This window comes from Physeter macrocephalus, chromosome 8, assembly GCF_002837175.3.
Source record: "Physeter macrocephalus isolate SW-GA chromosome 8, ASM283717v5, whole genome shotgun sequence".
NCBI lineage: Eukaryota > Metazoa > Chordata > Mammalia > Artiodactyla > Physeteridae > Physeter > Physeter macrocephalus.
This window is the reverse complement of record NC_041221.1, coordinates 25,965,572-25,978,389: the sequence shown is the minus strand read 5'-3', so window position 1 is coordinate 25,978,389 and position 12,818 is coordinate 25,965,572. Positions and strand designations below refer to the sequence as shown.

The following is a 12,818-nucleotide window of genomic DNA, read 5'->3' as shown; positions in this document are numbered from 1 at the left end:
CGCGGCACGTGGGATCCTCCCGGACCGGGGCGCGAACCCGCGTCCCCTGCATCGGCAGGCGGACTCCCAACCACTGCGCCACCAGGGAAGCCCGAAGGGGATACTTTTAAAGAACAGGCGAATTCCATAGTCTTCTTGATTTTGACCATCCAGTTGTTTAACAGCAAAGGCCGTTAGTTTGATTCATTTAGTTTATATGGGTTTCATCCCTCATTTGAACTGGTACTGTGTCCTAATATTAATGTTTCCCATATGAGGCTGCCTTGAGGTTGGAATTCATACAAAAATGAGGTCACACAGGGACACACGAAGGCTGTCCTGACAAGTGGTCCAGCCCCAGACCTTAGTCGTGGTCAACCTGGTCATAAAGCAGCACTGCAGGGAGAGAGGCTGGAAGTGAGGCTGGAAGACCTGCCACACACTTCGCATCTCACTGTGGCAGTGTCTACACTTGACATCTAGCCTTCGTTTAGAGCGGAGGATTCGTACCTGCATCCCTTCTCTCCCTGGAACCCAGTTCTCTGTCATGGCGCACAGAACAGCTTGGCAGATCTCGACGTGAGTCATAGGATCCACTTTGCATTTTATGGTGAGAACGCACTGTAAAGAGGTTCATCCTAATCATTTCTCATCAGTGTGAAGGTGGCAGAGTTTCTGAATCTAAAAACCAGTAAAACCCCCCAGGAACCCTGTGAGCATGGAGGCAGCTCTATAATATCGATGAGGAAGATGAGGATAAGAACGGGGAAGTGACTTGCCAGAGGTCACGTGTTGTCATGATTGTCACAGCCAGTCTGTACATTGGGACCCTGTGCATGCAGTTCCTCCTTCTTCACGGCGGGTTTTCCTTGGATGATCCAAGATGATGCTGAATGGTGTCAACCCCATGATGGCTGGGGAGAAGAATCTGATGAGGGTTAGATCAGGAAACAAGGAGAAATTTTACCTGTCCAGCTCTGTGTAGATTCCACTTCTGTTTTTCATGTATTCTTACAATTTATGAGCAGTCGATTATTTTCTTTAGTTACAGCGTAAGTTGGCATTTTAATAGGCATGTCGATTGATCTGTGAAAGTTCTTTTTTTTTCAAAAAATTTCTTTCCTTTATTTATTTACTTATTGGCTGCGTCGGGTCTTAGTTGCAGCACGTGAGCTCTTTGATGTGGTGTGCGGGCTTCTCTCTAGTTGTAGCCCGCGGGCTCCAGGGCGGGCCTCTGGAGTTTACGGCAGGCGGGCTCTCTAGCTGAGGCATGCGAGCTCAGTAGTTGTGGCTCGAGGGCTTAGTTGTCCCGAGGCCTGTGGGATCTTAGTTCCCTGACCAGGGATCGAACCCACGTCCCCTGCACTGGAAGGCAGATTCTTTACCACTGGACCACCGGGAAGTCCCTGATCTGTGAAAGTTCTTGTCTTAGGCACACAGCTTTGCTACTGATTTGCTGGGTGCTTCAGGGTCCACGTCTGACTATTTGAGACCTGCACAGGCCTTAGAGAGCCTAGATAGTATTGTTAAATGAACGAATAAGTGAAGAGTCTCCCTATCTGTCACTAAGGGCATAAGGGATTGTTCTTTCAAGTTACCCTCAGCTTTAATCCACAGTAATTCGAAAAGTGATGACTGTTCATCTCTCAAGCAGTAACCTCTAAGTTTTCTGCCAGGCTGACAGAGCATTCTGTTGATGGGACAGAACTGCCATCTCCATAGAGGAGAGAGAGAGAGAGAGAATCTTAACCAATTCATTAAAGTTCTGATTGGCTGATTATAATAATCTGAGACGTTCCTTTTCGTCTGTAATGTTTTCTCTGATTTTGTGTTTTCTTCCCCCAAATAGAAACAAAAACAGCAATTATTTCTTGCTTCAAATAATTACTGGACATCTTTTTCTGAAATCAGTACAAAGTCTGAGCAAAGGGCAATTTTTCCTGGCTAGAATTAACGTGATACAAAATTAGCACTGCAGCCTTTAGCAAGTTCATGCTTCTCTGGAGTAACGTGATTTGTTGAAACTATCCCTGGCTTCACCGTATATTTGCATCAGTCAACCAGCTGGGTATTCTAGGCAAGGTCATTATGCCTTGACAGTCTAGAAGGCATTAACCTGCAAGTCTGAATCAGAATCATGAGGCCTTACATGCAGACTTGTGTTATTGAAACAAGGCTGGGTGGAGAAAATAGGATGCCATATCAAGCATTTGTCACAATGATCGATGTGCTTGCAGACATGCAGAAAAATTGTTACTGCTTATCTACTGCTCCTGATAAGGTGTCAGGGAGGCAACAGCTTGGAGTGAGTTCATGATGACTGGAATCGTGTATTGATCGGGACCACACAGAATAGCACACAGTTATTGATCATCCTGAGGATTCAGAGAGAGGCCTAATGGCATGTGATTTCTCTCACTCCCTGTGTGTTTTGCATGAGCAGAAGTGTAGCTTGTTGTCAGGCCAACACAGGAAAGACTATTCCACTGTGGCAAAAGCTTTTTCTGTCTGTCCTCAGGGGAAATGCAGTAGAATATCCACGATAAGAATTTATTTAGCGCTTAGGATGTGCCAGGCACTGTGCTGCATGCTCTATGTACAAAATCTCCTTAAATTCTCCCAGTGGGTCTCTGAGATGGATTTCTTTTTGAATTTCCTGTATCACAGATGTCAGCTAGGGCCTCCTGATTGTCATAGATGATGAACTGTGGCCCACCCTCCCGTTGATAAGGCTGTTGAGATATGGGCCTCTTCCACTGTACAGGTTCTGTAAATTCCTGATAGTTCAGTTGCTAAGGCTTCCCTGTAACCAAGTGCTATGTCCTCCCATGCTCTGTCAGGTAGAGCAGCTGACTGTAGCAGTTTGCTCTTGCTGCTACAAATTATCATAACTTGAGCGGCTTAAAACAATACAAATCTATCCCCTTACTTTTTTTTTTTTTTTAATTGGAGTATAGTTGCTTTACAATGTTGTGTTAGTTTCTGCTGTGCAACCAAGTGAATCAGCTATATCTATACATGTATCTCCTCCCTCTTGGACCTCCCACTCCCCTCCCCCATCCCACCCATCTAGGTCATTACAGACACCCGAGCTGAGCTCCCGGTGCTATATAGCAGGTTCCCACTAGCTATCGATTTTACACATGGTAGTGTTAGGTTAGAAATCGAATATGAGTCTCACTTGGCTAAAATTAAAATGTTAGTAAGGCTTCGTTCCTTTCTGGAGGCTCTAGGGGAGAATTTGTTTCCTGCCTCTTCTGGCTTCTAGAGGCTGCCTGCATTCTTTGGCTTCTGGCCCCTCCCTCCATATTCAAAGCCAGAAACAGAAGGTTGAGTCCTTCTTACATCACATCCCTTCAATTTCTTCTTTTGCTTCCTTTGTTCACTTTTCAGGGCCCTTGTGAGTTCATTGGGATAATCCAGGATTATCTCCCTATTTTAAGGTTAGCCGATTAGCAACCTCAGTTCTATCTGTACCCTTAACTCCATTTTGCATGTAACATGAAATATTCACAGGTTCCAGGGATTAGAAGGATATAGACATCTCTGAGGGGTATCGTTTTGCCTCCCATAGTGATTCAGGCTGAAAGTGAAAATCTGACTCCATTCTCGTCTCTATTAATAAGCCATTGATCTCAGTTATATCGGGAGTTTATTCACTCTGTCAAGGGCTAAAGACGTCGATGATTACACCACCTCTCTCCCCCTTTCTCTCGTTTCCTTTTCTCTCTGGAGTTATTGGTAAATTGTCCCTCCTTTCTCAAACCAGAGAATTCTTCCCATCTCAGGCAAATCTCTTAGTCACAGATGGGCTACCAAAAAAAAAAAAAAAAAAAAAAAAGCAACTTCAGAACAATAGAATATTCATCCTGAAAGAAACCTCGATGGATATGCTTTTCTTCATCTCATGTTAGCCCATTTTACAGATTAACACCAGCAACTGGGACTAGGCAGGTTAGTGATTCTCATCTGGGGATGATTTTGCCCCCCACGGGACACCTGGCACCAACTGGAGGTATTTTGCTTGTCACAACGAGGGGAGGAGTGGGGAGCTACCGACATCTATAATAGTTTTCTAGAGTCAAGGGATGCTGTTAACATCCTTCAATGCATGGGACAGCCCCCCCGCCCCAACTCTCCCCCATCCCTGGAAAGAGTTCTCTGACCCATCAGGTCAGCAGTCCCATGGTTGAGAAACTCTGCTGAGTCATGGTGGATCTAGGAAAGTCGCCTGAGTGCCACTCCCACATCTGCCAGACGGCCACGCAGGGGCTGAGTGCAGTAAACTGAGGTATCATTCCAGGGAAGAAGAATGACGTTTTAGATAAACTTCCAACTTTTCTTCTTCTTTTTTTTTTTTTTTTCACATTTTTTGCTCCTTTTTAATAAAAATCCTATATGCAGTACATTAATGTTTTCTTTTAGAAATTACATTGACAACTTAATCCCTAATCCGAGGCATCCATATAATTGATTTACAGAAAGGTTCTTCGGCAAAATATTTAACACAAGGTATATATGTGTTGCTGAGATCTGGGTAATATACCTTACTTGAAAGCCATGAATAGTTTTTAAACACTGTAGCATAATCACGCTGAAGGCCATAGTTACTTTGTTCCCAAATCCCTGCAGTTCTATTTGAGGGGAGTTCTAAAAGGCCTGTGTCTTCTCCTGTGTCCACAACTGTAGACGAACACTGATGGCCCTCAATCCTGCTCTCCAAACTTCAAATAAGGGGCCAGAGACAAGGCTCGGGACCTGGAAAAGTCCTAGAAATACCCTGCCTCGAAAGCAGTTTCAGAGTTTCACATTTTCCTAAGGATGACAGAGCTGAGTAGACATGCCAAAGTCTTCCAAATCCTGCTGGTTGTTTTGAATTATGGCTACACTGGCTGTGTAAGCCTTGAGTTTTTATCTCCACATTACTTGAATTAAATCCTGTAGTTCCTCTTCGGTTCTAGCATCTGTGACCTCTTCACAGGGTCTCTATGCCACAGCTATTTTACCACTTTCTGAAATCAAGTTAACAAGGATCACTTATTCTAAAACCACAATCGGCAGTTTCTGGAATGCATCTGTCAGAGCCTTCCGAATAGCAAGCTTCTGGGTTACCTTCCTTTTCGTAAGGAATGATAATGACCCTTCCTCCAACTTATCCAAAGGTTCCTCAGCCATGCCAACTCCAGGACTCCTGCACTCGTGGGAGGGCAACACCACCTCTTCATCCTTTTTGACCACCCCCTGAAACCAAAGTAGTAATTTGCCAGTTCTTGGCATCTGGAGCTGTTTAGGCCAAGCGTGTTATGTTGAACCGCCTTATGTCTGGTGCCGAGACGAGCTTGAAAGGCCCCGGCCGTGGGTCCGGAGCTCAGCTCCCACACCAGCAAGGTTTTGTCACTCCCGACGGGAACCGCAAAAGGTACCAACGCCACCATCCTACCCCCAACTCTTCTTAATTGTAAGATTGTCGTATTTGTTTTTCATGAATCGTGTTCAGAGGATTTGTAAATATTCAGAAATGCAGTGTTCTGCCTATGTTCGCCATGGCTTCCCCATTTCCTGGTAGTCCAGTGATGACTTCTACTATATACCTTCCGTAGACATGTCTCAGAAGAGCAGCATCATTTGTCTGACCTTAAAATTAAATGACTCTGCTTCTGCGAATGAACTGGGTGTCATCGAAGGCCCTTGGTGATGGCATCACTAGGTCAGCTCTTGGGAAGAATGTCTTCCTGTGATTAATGAAGACAGAGCAAGTCAAGGAATAGCTCGGAGGTGGAAATCCTGAGCTGAGCAGTGAAGCGAAAATATAGCCAGTATTTATGATCCACTTATGATGAACCAGTGGAGAAGGCCTGAACTGTTGAAAGAAATCAGAGTTCTGTTCTACGTGGACCACAAATTAGACCTTGGATAAGTGGATGGTAGGCCTGGGTGTACTTCTTCTGATCTCAAATAATCATCATTCCTGTTTCATAGAGAATGTTAGAGCAAATTCTAGAATTTGGAAGTGTAAAACCATTTCTTTGTCTCAGACAACTGTAGATCAGACTCCCCTTAATTATATATTCTGTGTAATATGTTGCCTGCAAAAATGTGATTATAATATTCTCAAGTTGAGTTTGGACAGAAGTGGTGCTTTAATGGAAGAAGCAAAGTATGGATGTGGTTACAATTTTATGCTGATTATGTACTTGTAGCACTTTGATATTTACCGAGCAGTTGTTAAGTTGAGCTTCCAGTGCTCAGATTTTATTATTTTCATGAAAATCAGCACTAAGAAAAAAGAGCTTCCCTCCCCTCCTGCTTTGCCCATGTAAGACATACACAACCACCTATTGTCCTAATAATTGAATTTACTGCTGGAAGTTATTAATAATGGTAGTAGCTTTCCATGTAATGCTTTTACCAATGAAAAATAATTGGTTTGGAAGCTGGGGAAGCTATTATGCTTGGGATCCAGTTGTGATATATCTGGCTCCATAATTTGATTTATTCCCATTGAGTAAAATCCTTTGAGATCTACAGCTCAGGTTCTGAAAGAGAATATTTTTCAGGATATACCATTTACGGTAAGAAACAGCCAGTGTTTGGCTTTATTATTGGATATTTATTTGCATAACAGTGTGCTGGGTACCATGAAGAATGTGTATGGACATCAATCTATGATTTATTCTCTTTAAGAGAAAGCTTTCAATTTCCTTAGAAAGACATAAAACATGAGCATTTTTAAGAATCAGTTTAAGAGTTAAATAAAAAATGAGAAAATAGATATCATCAGGTTGCGTTGCTAAAATGGGGAGTCCTAGACAATACAAAGCCTCCGGATCAGATCTGAGCTGCACAACTGAGCCTTGAAGTCTAACTAGTCTTCATGTTTTATTTTGGCCCCAATTTTTCTTTTGGGAAAAAGAAAATGGGATGCAGAGGACTTTTTATTTTTATCTTGTGTCTTCAAATCATAGTCACTCTACTTAATTCATATTCAATTTTGGTATTCAATTTAATATCAGCCTTGTTTGTATCACGTTACGTGTATTCAAAAATGGATGGTTCGTAAATACAAAGGAGTTTGAGAACCGTCAGGAGGCTAAAAACGGGACAGTTGGCCCTACGTTAAAGGAAGTCGATTGAAGTATAACCAAGAAACAATGTTCTAATAATTACGATAAAATGAAGACTCCTTTTGGGCCGAGGAGTGGGAGTGAGAAAGAACATGAAGTAGCAGTCGTAAGATGATTATTTTTTAGTAACTCTTCAAAATGTCAACCTTTTGGGATTATAAGGTAACTCCTTAAAACGTTTATTTTAGTAGTAATGCTAAGGAAAGCATCAAGGTTTTGTTTCCTAATGGCATGCTATACAAATGCATGTTTGGGGTGAACTCTTTGAATAGGTGGAATGTAAGTTTATTTCAAAACCATAGTGCCTTCCAAGTAGGAAGAGGGCATGTTAATGAATACTCGGACAGATTCCATGGTTTGAAAGGAAACTTCCTCAAGATTTGACCAACAGTCCTTAAAATACAGTGGCAAGCATGAATGACTGTTGCAAATACCTTCCCATATACTAGTCTATACTGGCTAAAACAGAACAGTCTTTGAGAAAAGTTTCATAACAATTAGTCCATATTTATATGAAACAAATGTGGATATTTGGTTCAATCAGCAGTTGGAAGAAGTCTTGATTTTTATTTTCCATTTCATTTCATTTCACCCAATTAGAGGAGAAGGTGATAAATGCTATGAAAAAGCATAGAGCGTGGTTAGAAGGATCAAGTTTTAAAAGATAGGGTGCGTTATTTGATCTTGCAGGGATCCAGACAAGAGCTGTTGGCTTGGCCGGTGGTGTGGAGATGCTGAGAGAAGTGACCGTATTTTGGATATGTTCTGCAGGTCAAAGAACTTGCTGACCAATTGGACAGTGGCGTAAGAAACAGAGGGATAAAAAATGACTTCAGGTTTCTGACGGGAAATTGGAAGAATTGACTTAGTCCTCTGATGAGAGAGGAGAGAGTGAAGGTTGGAATGGAAGTTTAGTAGGTCACTTCTGTGATGTTATTATGTTACCGTTATGTTATGTGGCAGCATTTTTTATCCGATATTAAAGTGAAGGTGTCCAGTAGGCTATAGATTATGCAGGTATGGCCTTGAGCTCTCTGCTTAATAGGACTAGGAAACGTGAAAGCATGAGGTTGGTAATCATTATATAGACATGAAAGTGGACTACATATGGGTTGAGAATATGTGTGTGTAGTTTGTTTTCTGTTCAAGTCTTTTCCGTGGTTTACAACTCAGAGAACAGTAACAGGAAGAACATTCCAGTGCTTTTTAGAACGCTGTCATTTAACGATATTATTTAGATTGTGATTTGCAATATAGAGAGATTTCAGAAGACATTATCTTTAACCTTTAACAACAAAAAGAAACTTACGTTTTATTGAGAGAAAAATTCTACTCTCGTAGTACAATGTAGAGGAAAATTTAGTCAGACCTTGTGCCACGCTCCGTACTTACAACACTTACAGAGATGGAATGTTTTACGTGAGATCTTGGATTAATGGGATTTGCCAGTCTTCTTCAAGAACTATTATACTTAAATGCCACATCACAGTTGCTGAGATCACTGCTTGAACTAAAGCAAATTAACAGTTCTAATTGGTGTCTAAGTTACCTGGTTTAGCTTCTTTGTGTGTTTTAAGGTAAATTATAGCACTTGTTTATTTTTTAACAACCAACTGACCTCTGGCTTCCATAGGATGTAATGGTTACAAGCAGTAAAGTTATGTGTGTGTGTTTTACTTTTTCCTGTTGTGTAACTGGAACACATCTCATGTGCATTATAGAATTTTATGTATAATTACCAGAAATCCAATTAAGATTCTGAAACAATAAAATTTACAGATGAGCTTAAAAGTACCTAGCTCTAACAGAGAATTGGTTATTGACCTCTGTGTTAAAGGTTACTGATCATGTGTCTTTTGAAATGCTACAGGATATATTATTAAAACAACAGCATTCACAACTGGGCTCTAAAATTTTCTGAGAAGGGAATTGCCCAGCAAATGTGATTACAGGATTGACCAGTGGTTGAAACATTAGTAAATCTGCAAAAAGCAGTTGCAGAGAGGGAAGTGTGAGAGCTGTTTTACTTAGAATATGTAATGCTTCTCAGCAGAAGAACTGAACGTGAGATCAAACCATTTGTATAGCCAGTACGTCTTGGTTACAAAACATTCCCAATTTTTTTTTTTTAAATGGTGTGTTATTACAAATACCCCATCTATACATTCATATTCTCTAAGGATTCAAGAGCATCCCAATGCTATATAATACTTAATGAAATCACTTGCTATTTAATTCCAGTGTGAGCCAGTATAATAGAGGAAGCATACTGCTTAGAAAAGTAAGCTTTAGAGCAGGAATTGCTTGCAAAAAGTAGCAATTTTTTCATTCTCAGTGCGCCTGCAATTTCTATTTTCATGGGAAATGGAAGTGGCAGGGCTGAAATACTGATAGAATCACTGTTCCTCTGGCATTCCCTGGCAGATTAGAAACCCGGGACGTCTAAAGCAGAGTCCAATTTCTGAATGAAGTTGTACTTCACATTTACTGTCCAGGAAAGTTGTAAAGGTTTTACCTTTTTTTTTTTAATCATAGCATAATCCAGTTGAACCAGAACTACTTCAGAGGTTTCGCCTGATTGATTTCGATTCATAAGATGAACCAGTGTATGATTGACATGTGCATAAAAATAGAGCACCGATGCAAGTGACATTTTGTTTTGTTTTCTCACTGTGACAGTTCTTTGTATAATAAGAATATTATACATTCCATCTCTGTAAGTGTTGTAAGTATGGAGCGTGGCACAAGGTCTGACTAAATTTTCCTCTATATTGTTCTTTGTAAATAAGACCGGGGGAGAATCTTGTCTATTGCTGGAAGTGTCTACACTGTGCTTATACCGCGGCAAGTGTAGGCGTTGAGGACAGCGTGCTCAATCCAGAGGAGCTGTACTACCTGCCCTCATGGTACTCGGTCTTGTGGCAAAGCTGAGCTAAAAGCTAAGCGAGAGGAAAGCAGGATGCTGGCAGAGAGAGTACTGGACAAAGGCTAATGTGTGGGGTGTATGTGAGAAACAGACATGTAAGTAGGTCTACAGAATGAACAGTAGTTACAAAGGTAGGAGTCGGAGATAGAGAGTTCTGGGGAGAGCACGTGCAGAGACTCTGGGACAAGAAAAAGCATAGACCCTTCCCTGAATTGAAAGAAGGCCTGTGAGAAGCAAGATGGGGAACAGTGGAGGAGGCCCTCCAGGTCTGGGTAGAGATTCAGAAGGGCCAGATCATGCAGGAACTGGATTTCTTCTGAGAATTGGGAATTTATATTTCCTGTAATAATGTCATGAATTGCAATTGGGTCTGATGATCGGCTGAAAGATGTTTTGAAGATTTTTGTCATTGTTGTTGGGTTTTTAAAATAAATTTATTTATTTTTGGCTGCTTTGGGTCTTCCTTGCGGCGCGCGGTATTCTCATCGCGGCAGCTTCTCTTGTTGCGGAGCGTGGGCTCTAGGTGCGCAGGCTCAGTAGTTGCGGCGCACGGGCTTAGCTGTTCCGTGGCATGTGGGATCTTCCCGGACCAGGGCTCAAACCCGTATCCCCTGCATTGGCAGGCAGATTCTTAACCACTGCGCCACCAGGGAAGCCAGTCGTTGTTTAGTATATCTTGTTTTGTTTTCCCAGAGTTGTTGCTACGTGAAGGTATACATGTGGAGCTTAACTCGTGCAGAGAGATTGTGAACTATAGCTCCAAGCACTAAGGTTAGGTGTGATATCTGTAGCACAGAAATGAACTGCTTCAGTTATTTGTAGGAAGCAGACATCAGTGTTAAAGGAAAGTGAAAGATTCCATACAGGAATGGAACTTGGGCTGTGTCTTAGCAGACTGTCCTGAACAACATGCTGTGGCAGGGGTTCCGAGTGTGGGTCTGGGGTCAGGCTGATTCCAACACCGATTAGCTTTGTAACCATGGAGCCACCCGTAAGTCTTAACTGTGAGACAGAGACCATCACAGAGCCTACTTCATTGAGTTTTTCAAACAAACAAGACAATATAGGTCAAGCATTTAACTCAGGGGGCAGCGTATATATCTAAGCTTGCTGACATAGTATTGTAGCTGTTATTATTGTTGCTGCTCTACGATTTTTCTTTTATTGTTATTTGATTAAGTTGGTAACGAGAAAGGTGGAAAGGCACAGAGTAGTTAATACTTTGGAGTTAAGAATAGGCCAGAGTAGTTAATACTTTGGAGCTAAGAATAGGCATCATGATAAATAGATGAAGAAACTGGATACAGGATTCATGTAGAGCAGTACTAGTAGGTAAAATTAGAAAAGGAGGGCAGATATTGATGTCTTATTTTATTTTATTTTATATTGTAACCTTACACTTGCAATTCTGGGTTTATTCACTCAACAAACACTTCAGGTTTTCTGTATCACACAACCCTCCACCCCCTCACTCGGCTCCTATCAACTGGATACTTAACTACCTGTAAAACGATGGGGGTTTCTTTGTGTGCATTTCCATTGACATCATTATAAGGAAGTATTGGGTAAAACCACCCATGCCACCTGTTTCTGTTGTTATTAGATAGTATCCAGGATTGTTCTAGAAAATGTTCAAGAAGGCTCTCAGGGATGCATGCGTAACAACGAAGATCTAATTAAAACCAGAGGGAAACAAGAGTGGACGGCAAGCAGGAGCAAATCTCGTGTAAAGCTACTTTAAAGAAGGGTACGTAGCTGGGTTTGAGCCACATTGGCTATAATTTTATTCTATCACATCATTTTGAGGCAGTAAATCCAGCCACCCAGAGCATGCCTCAAGGAGTCCCAGTCTTGCTGTGGGCCCCAAGCACATGTTCCTAAGGAATTCACAACGTACGTGTCTCCTATCAGAAAGTTCTCTCTCCTCCAGCCTTGTGCTGTCCATGAGCAGGCCTCGTCAGCCTTTCGTGGATCCCAGTTGGAAGGCTTATTTTGAAATCGTAATATATTATATTGTGTCTTCTTCTTTTTCCTCTATGCTTGTGTACTGTATCAAAACACATAAGATAGCAGACTGGCATAGTTTCCCTTAGATGGAGATGATATTTTTTTCTTTAATAGAAGAGGTAGTCAGTGATTAAATATGCACATTTTTAGCTTAGCTTATCTTGATTAAATATGACATTAAGTGGGTTAACCCATACTTAATGATATTAGCTCGTATGCTTATTGACCCAACAGATACCCTTATGAGTCAGGAGCTTTTTTTTACATTATTCTGGGTTCGGATGACAAGATTTGCATTACTCATTAGAACATAAGCATAAACTCATTGGCAAAGAGTAGCTGGATCATATTATTGTTCTGCTTACCACCCTCCCCAGCGATTCAGTGCACTAGGGAGACCACCTTTTCCGTGGCCTGCAAGGACATGCCCCTTTGGCCTCTGGGTCCCACCTACACGTGGCGTCTCCATTTCTCTCACACACCAAGTATGTTCCTGCCTCAGTGCTTTTGCATCTGTCACATGTTCCTTCACAAATGTCTTTGACGGAGCTTCACACCTTGATGTGGCTGGCTGGTCCTTATCATCTTGGACTCTTTTCAAAAGTTTCCTCCACAGGGCGGCCCATTTCTATATCTGTTATCTTATACAAGATTTAAATTAATCACATGCAATTAGAGAACATTGAAATGAAAACAGATGTTTTCAATGTTTAGAACAAACTTTAGGATTTGGGAATCTAGTCCTGATGTTGGTAGTATAGGAATGATTTTTTTTTTTTTTT

The 12,818-nt window shown here is 41.6% G+C and overlaps 1 pseudogene; it reads right to left on the bottom strand.

The window, feature by feature from the left end:
* Positions 1-4,890: 4,890 nt before the first annotated feature.
* Positions 4,891-5,414, bottom strand: LOC112065199 (RAD52 motif-containing protein 1-like; annotated as a pseudogene).
* Between the last annotated feature and the right edge of the window lie 7,404 nt (positions 5,415-12,818).